Source organism: Hyposmocoma kahamanoa, unplaced genomic scaffold, assembly GCF_003589595.1.
Source record: "Hyposmocoma kahamanoa isolate Upper Pololo Valley unplaced genomic scaffold, ASM358959v1 220, whole genome shotgun sequence".
NCBI classification, from domain to species: domain Eukaryota; kingdom Metazoa; phylum Arthropoda; class Insecta; order Lepidoptera; family Cosmopterigidae; genus Hyposmocoma; species Hyposmocoma kahamanoa.
The window spans coordinates 5618565-5625412 of NW_020653740.1; positions in this window are offsets into that span (position 1 = coordinate 5618565).

Sequence of the window (6848 nt, forward strand, 5' to 3'; positions counted from 1 at the left end):
TGTTATTCTTACATATTGGATATAAAATTATTTTTTCGAACCCACACTGAATGCCAGCCGTGACTACGGGACCCTTAAGGGCCAGAAAATTTAGTATGAATAAAACTGACCTCAAAACTTCGTGGAATTACATTTGCCAAGCGTTTTTTGAAATCGGTTATCTATACATCCTCTAGTTTCTCACCCTTAGAGGTGGAATATTTTCTTCAAATTAAAATCGGGCCAGTACTGATGATACTCTTTCCAGCAGAAAAAGAATCATCGAAATCGGTTCACAAATGCCGGGAGTAATCGCGTAACACAAAAACAAACAGTCAAATTGAGAACCTTCTTTTCCTTGAGAATCGAAAAAATAGTTTCATTTCCAATCTTGTAGTGTAAATAAAATAGTTTGCTTTTTGTTTTCAATCTTGTCATTAGTCATTAAAACATGAAACATAAAATACAATTTCGTAGCAATAGAGTTCCTAGTGGAAGAGTTCGCCCAGGAAGTACTGCCACCTTAACTATTTATATAGGCAAGGTGGCGGTACTTCCCTGGACGAACTCTTTCACAAGGAGCCCTACTGATACTAAATACGTGTTACGTGCTTTCTTTCATCGTTAACGAGAGGTATTCCTACTAAACATTCAAAAATGTACGTAACTTAGATGTTTAACACATAAGTACATGCTGTAATAAAGAATTGGAACCGTCGATTTCTCACTTGAGACGCAACCGTACACCCACTCGGCTACGGTCTGCGCCGGAGCCACTAAGATCTAAAACTGCTAAGGACCCAGGGTCTAAAAAGGCTAAAATCCCAACGGTGGCCTCGGGTGGTCGTACGGGATCCGCGATCGACTATGCGCACCTGTACCCCCAGCAGGAGCCATGCCCTCCCCTCCTCGGGTTCATGACGAAACTCCACGACGACATTCCGTCGTAGTCCACACGGCTGCCTAGGTTACTGGCGATCGGGAACCCCGCCCGAACGCCCGCAGCCGCGAAGGTACACCACTCCCGGTCTTTCTCGACAACATCCTTCTGCAGCATCACTGCTTCACAGAATACCGCCACCACTGCACCAGTATAGCCGCTAGCCCTCACCCGATCCGGATAACCAAGATGTTCCGCTCGATGTCCCATGCGACGCGCTCTTCTATCGTGTGCTGGGCGGAATCCTAGTCCTAGTCTACTCGCGTCCGATCCAATTTAGGTACTGACAGAAGCATCAGTGCCCGGTCAGTATCTGAGTCAGCCGGAACGTGTAGACATACTTCCGCTGATTCAGCCAGTCTCCGAGGTAGGATCGCGCCGACGGCGCGCTGACGCGTGATCCATTTTATTCTAGCCTATCGCGCCACTTCTCGTAGGCAACCTTCACCTTAAAAAAGCCCAAGTTATATTTGTTAAGGAACAGACAGCAGGCAAGGAATAGGCGACCGCGTGTCGATGATGAAAGAACAATTTGGGGTAATTATTATTGATACTAATATCGAACAACACAGAAAAAATCCTGCGATTCGACTGTGCTCGAACCAGTGTCGATCATCTCAACGTGGCTACTGGTCTCCCAATCGAGCTACGAGATCGATAATATCATGGTAGTAAGAGCATCATGATACTCAATAAAAGTAAAATATTGCAATTTAGGAATATGCTATTTCTCATTGGTGATCAAACTTGAAAACTGCATAGGTAAAGCACCCTCATCAAATTAAAATTCATCAAATCTATTTCCTGATACACTGTAACGAACAGAAAAACTTGATGAATACTTTCCGTTACAAAATAAAACAAGTTTATCAATCAGTGCCGCGAGATAGCTTCCTCTGTTAACAATTTGAACGCTAGAAGGAATTTTAATTTACTCGTGACTTTTAAATAATTAACTTTCGATACGAATTAACTTCTAATGAAACGCGTATTTATTAGATTACAGTTTTGCAATTTCCATGTCATTCTGTCCGTTTCACTGTGTATGCGTCTTTTGATTATTGCTTTGCTCATTATGTTTTACGAACATTTACATGTTTAGATAGTAGTGGTACACTTTTGTATGTGTTTTTAATTAGTTGTAGTCTTACATGTAATAAGTACTAAAATGTTTGGCGGTACCTTTGTCTGTGGTCAATTAAGTTCAAATTTATGGAAAAGTGTGATAAGAGAGCGTAGCGACATAGAAACAATCGAATAACGCGGTCTATTCAAACGTTACATGAGCGTGCGCGAGTAGCGCAATTAAAGGTTTGTTTGTATTGCTTCAACAACAACGTCGTGTTGCAAGGCTGAAAAAGGGGCGGGGGAAACTGCTTCGCTCTGCCACCCTCAGTCGTCTGTATCGCCTGTGACGCACATATGACGCGCGTTTCACTGAATTTGTGAACAAGTGCAAGAGTTTATTAAGAGTTGATACTACCTCAACTCGAATTCTAATTTTTCCCATACTGAATCGGTTCTATTGCGCGCGGCATTGACACTGGCTTTATTGTAGAATTTAGTTTTTTACAAACGAAATTAAATCTATTGAAAAATGTATATCGTATTAAAAAAATCGTTGGTGTATGTAAAGTACCTAGTGAATACAGAGGTTTCCTTGAAAAATTTCGAAGTAAGTTTGTGTTTCCTTTTCTGTCGTGAATATTTTTAAGAATCATGTTTTCATACCTTATACCAATCATCCTCAACTTTACTATATATTTTTTCCAAAGTTTCCAAATTCAACAGTTTCACTGTTATGCGGAATCAACCAAAGCCATTTGAGGTTGTATCGACTCCAAATTGCGACTGAATCGCGTTAACGCGCAACATCTAGTTACGCTCATAAAAAGCCATATGCATAGGCTCTAAGATCTTAGAACGTCTTATAACTATTATAAAGTTCAATTCATTTGATTTACCTAAATCTTAAGTAACTTTTCGTTGCAATATGTACAAAGATTTATCACCAATGGCTCTAAACTATTTGATCTTAAAAGCGTAATATTTCAACAAACAATCATAGTAAAAGCGTTGTTACCTTAATCAATCAATCACCTTCGATTCCTTTAAAGCTTCGTAGACTATTCGTCTTAATCTGTCTGTTAAAAGTTTGCAACCAGATAGCGATCAAGTCTACGTTCACGTCTTAAATAAGTAAAACTAACGTAGATTTTCCCCAGCAATGTTGAGTTTTTTTGTACGGTACACATTTTTTTTATTTTGTTCTATGTCGAGTGTTGTACTTACTTTTAAAATTTCAAATACGTGTATCATACAGACCATATAGAGTGCATCGTTGGTACTTGATCTTAGATGCGAATAATATTATTATTTTTTTAATATTTATTTAATATGACACTTAATAAGTGAGCTTAATAAGGTAAGCTACACGTCTATCCATAACTGTTGCAGTGCCACTCAGAGCTTTAATTCGCAAAGATATGAGAGGCACTCACAAGTCCCATGTGCCTGTAATTTCACCAGCGCCTTTATCCTTCGAAATCGGAACACAGTAATGCTGACATTACTGCTTGTTGGCAGAAATAGATACGGTGGCAGTGCTACCTTGGATGAACTCTTTCTTTTTTATTCTATTTTCATACAATTACGGCGACTATGTCGAGTTGATATCAGTGGAATGAAAATAGAATATTCGTTTCTAGTTGCCGGTTGCTTGTATCCAACACACGATTACGCGGCGCCTAAGATACCAGTAGTCAATTAATACACAAAGGTGACGTTTTAGCGGAAACATGTTGTCAAGTTGAGACCTGATATCTGATAGAGGTAATCAAGAAGCGTACAAAAATATAGAGACGCCATGGTCTAAGTTTAATATCTTCTGAGAACGTTGGTAACATACCGTTGATAAAAACGTACATTCACATTCTCCTTTGTTTTGCCTTTTGATCTGGATAACGAGATATTGATATGATAACTTATCAATGACTGACTAGCTGATACATTATTCATCTTAATGCCACAATTCTGTATCGTGACAGTAGAATGTTTGTGTGCGTTTTAAGAAAAACCTAGAATGAGTAATTCATCATCAACCTATTTATTAGTCCCAATGCCGGCCACGGGTCATCTCTCAGGCGAGGGTTTAAGCCATAGTCCGCCACGCTGACCCAATTCGGGTTGGAGACGAACCACGATGTTTTTTTTTCACCGAAAAGCTAGACGTTCTAAACATGGTGAATCAAATCAAATCAAATCATTTATTTCTTTGTAATACACAGGTCATAAAGTTGTTACAAGAATGAATTTTGAATCACTGTGATCCGCCTTATGGCATACAAAGTTTTCTTGGTTTTAGTAATTCTCATGCAATAATTTGTAATAATATTATAATCATGCAGTCCAATTAATGCAACCTAATACTAATGAAACATAATAACAATAGTAAAATAATCAATAACGAATTTAATAATATGAAATGTAAATTTTATAAGAAATCTTCAATATTATAGAATGTCCAATCACTTAGATAATTAAATAATAATTTCTTAAATTCTGCACAATCGTTGCAATTCCTAATTTTAGTGGAAGTTTGTTATATACCTTCGTAGCCATTACTATTACACTCTTTTGAAGTGGAGCAGTTTTACATGATCTACTTTTCAGTTGGTGAGAACGCCGGGCTCGTGTGACGAATTCAAATAAATGAATATGAGGCTTAACGAAAAGTGAAATTTCAAATATATATAAGCATGGTAGAGTCAGTATTTTCAAATTTTCAAAATGTGGTTGACAGCTATCTGTTTTTTTCAAGCCGCACATAACCCAAATACATCTCTTTTGGGCTTTGAATATGTGTTCAATGTGCGGTGCATTTCCCCAAAAAATGATTCCATACCTGAGGTTGGTTGCTACGTATCCATGGTAGACGGTCACTAGAGCGTTTAAATTTACTATTTTCGATAGCCTACACAACGCATAAGAAAACTTTAGTATCTTACCACATACATATTCTACGTGTGTTTGCCATTTTAGATTATTATCTATATATGAACCTAAGAACTTTACTGTCATTGTTTCACCGACCTTCTTGCTTTCATAGACCACTCTAGTTTGCATAGGTAAATAGGTAAATTTTAAATTAAATTTCGCATGAAACTCAGAGATTCCGGATTCGAACCCACGATTTCTACTTGAGAGGCGGTAGGTTAAATCATAAGGCTACCACGGCTTAATTGCTCAAGGAAATACTGCCACCTTACCTTTTAAACTTGCATATCGAAAATGGTTCACAGCCTTTGAAAAACTTATGGAGTCCGCGCTACAGCCCTAAATCCCTGTCACTAGAAGTGACATATATGGGTAATGTTTTGATTGCACTAGCGAACTGATAAATTAATTTATTTAATTTTCAACGCGCACATTCATAGCCCCACACTAGGAAAACCCTGTAACGTGGGTGCCATGGGCATATACATAGACAACCACAAATTACACCTAAACTCATGATAAAAATTAATTTAGGTCAAACAAATGCGTTCCGGTACTAATTTGTCCCTCGTCTTTCCACAATACAGTTCGCAAAAATATGCGGAATCGTTTACAGTGAATGTTACTCGTATGTGGAACCTTTTCACAGTCCAGGTCAGACATTCACCTTTGATTCGGGCTTTCAAAGGTGTTCTTTTGAAATCTTAGGATTATGAGACCCTCATGTTAGAGCTTACAACATATTTATTTACATTTCACATATTTGTTTATAGTCTTATTTTATACATTATTTTTCCTATACATTTTATATGTATGTCTTAGTGTATCATCATTTTCTTAATATTATGTATTCTTATGTACATTTGATATAATAAATTTTGTTCTTGTGATTACTGAGTACGCAGCATTCAATTTCATAATTTTTTTGATTTTATTGCCGACCTAGAAGCCAACCTTCCTTTCAATTATCCAAAGATTAGCTGGAAAAAATCCCTTTATGGGATAAGCTCGTCTTTGTACACTAACGTATTATTTCTTTATAAAAAAATTGTCATTTGTTTTGTTATATTATAAAGTGTTTACATACAAATATAATAATAAAATTAGTTGTTTTTTATTTTAAGTAACGTCAAGTGACGGGACAAACAAGTTGTGCGCCTGATGGTAAGCTACACGTCTGTCCATGACAATTACAGTGCCACTCAGAACTTTAAATTGCAACGATTTGAGGGGCACTGCCACTGCGCCCGTCAACCCGAGACGTAAGTTGTCAAGTCCCATGTGCCTGTAATTCACCTGCACCCTTACTTACCCTTAAAACCGGAACACAGTAATGCTGACATTACTGCTTGGCGGCAGAAATAGGTAAGGCAGTACTACCCTGGACGAACTCTTTCACAAGGAGCTCTACTGCTACTGAATCACTACTCTCTTCTTCCTGCCCTTATCCTACGCTAGGTGGGGTCGGCACAACATGTATTTTTCTTCCACTCTCCCCTATCAACCGTCATTTTTATACTCACACCTTTCTTATCCATGTCATCTTTCACACAATCGATCTATCTTTTCTTTGGCCTTCCTTTCCCCTTATATCCCTCCACATTCATACCTAGCACTCTTCTCGTCACAAGACATTCTTCCCTCCGCATGACATGTCCATGTTTTAGATTCCAGATTTTTGGTGGTATTATTTCGACTAAATTGTTTTGTATAAAACAGAAAGACAGTTATAACCTGACACCTATTAGATCGTATGAATCAGCGCTTTAAAAATAATTCCTTCCTTCCTTATTTTCTTTTTAGGAAATTGCGTAGTAGTTTTCTAATAAAATTTTTAATGCGAAGAAAGACATCGTTCAAGTTGTCATCAAGTCTTATCTCATTCACTATAAAAGTCTATTTAATAGTAATATTTCAAATCATTCTAAGAGTT